This window comes from Triticum aestivum, unplaced genomic scaffold, assembly GCF_018294505.1.
Source record: "Triticum aestivum cultivar Chinese Spring unplaced genomic scaffold, IWGSC CS RefSeq v2.1 scaffold233852, whole genome shotgun sequence".
Taxonomy (NCBI): domain Eukaryota; kingdom Viridiplantae; phylum Streptophyta; class Magnoliopsida; order Poales; family Poaceae; genus Triticum; species Triticum aestivum.
Window position 1 is genome coordinate 1 of NW_025307338.1, and position 723 is coordinate 723.

General features: G+C 50.8%; 2 non-coding genes across 2 annotated transcripts; both read left to right on the forward strand.

Moving 5' to 3' along the window:
* The first annotated feature begins 95 nt into the window (after positions 1 to 95).
* On the forward strand, positions 96 to 214 carry LOC123179591 (5S ribosomal RNA). Its single transcript, XR_006490483.1, has one exon. It is a non-coding gene; the product is annotated as a 5S ribosomal RNA (ribosomal RNA).
* A 297-nt stretch (positions 215 to 511) lies between these two features.
* Positions 512 to 630, forward strand: LOC123179592 (5S ribosomal RNA). Its single transcript, XR_006490484.1, has one exon. It is a non-coding gene; the product is annotated as a 5S ribosomal RNA (ribosomal RNA).
* Positions 631 to 723: the final 93 nt, after the last annotated feature.

The window sequence follows — 723 nt, forward strand, 5'->3', positions numbered from 1 at the left end:
GTAGTAGAGAGGGAGCGGCCAAAGCAATGTACAATCGTCTTTGTAGTGGAGCTGGGAGGGGCAAGGATAAGGGACGAAGACCGGGGTAACATGTCGGATGCGATCATACCAGCACTAAAGCACCGGATCCCATCAGAACTCCGAAGTTAAGCGTGCTTGGGCGAGAGTAGTACTAGGATGGGTGACCTCCTGGGAAGTCCTCGTGTTGCATTCCCTTTTTAATTTTTTTCGCGCCGCTTGCAAAACAAAACGCACGTGTAAGTAATATATTTACCGTGTTTTATTATTTCGCACGAGTGCGGTAAGTCATAGCTGGGTGCTCACGATTCACGGGTCCAGCGCCGGCGTTGTGGCGCGGCAAGCGTGCACTGGTGCGGTTGAGAGGGAGGGGTGGAAACTGCGTTAAACTCGTCTCCGTAGTTGAGAGGGAGCGGCCAAAGCAATGTACAATCGTCTTTGTAGTGGAGCTGGGAGGGGCAAGGATAAGGGACGAAGACCGGGGCAACATGTCGGATGCGATCATACCAGCACTAAAGCACCGGATCCCATCAGAACTCCGAAGTTAAGCGTGCTTGGGCGAGAGTAGTACTAGGATGGGTGACCTCCTGGGAAGTCCTCGTGTTGCATTCCCTTTTTAATTTTTTTCGCGCCGCTTGCAAAACAAAACGCACGTGTAAGTAATATATTTACCGTGTTTTATTATTTTGCACGAGTGCGGTAAGT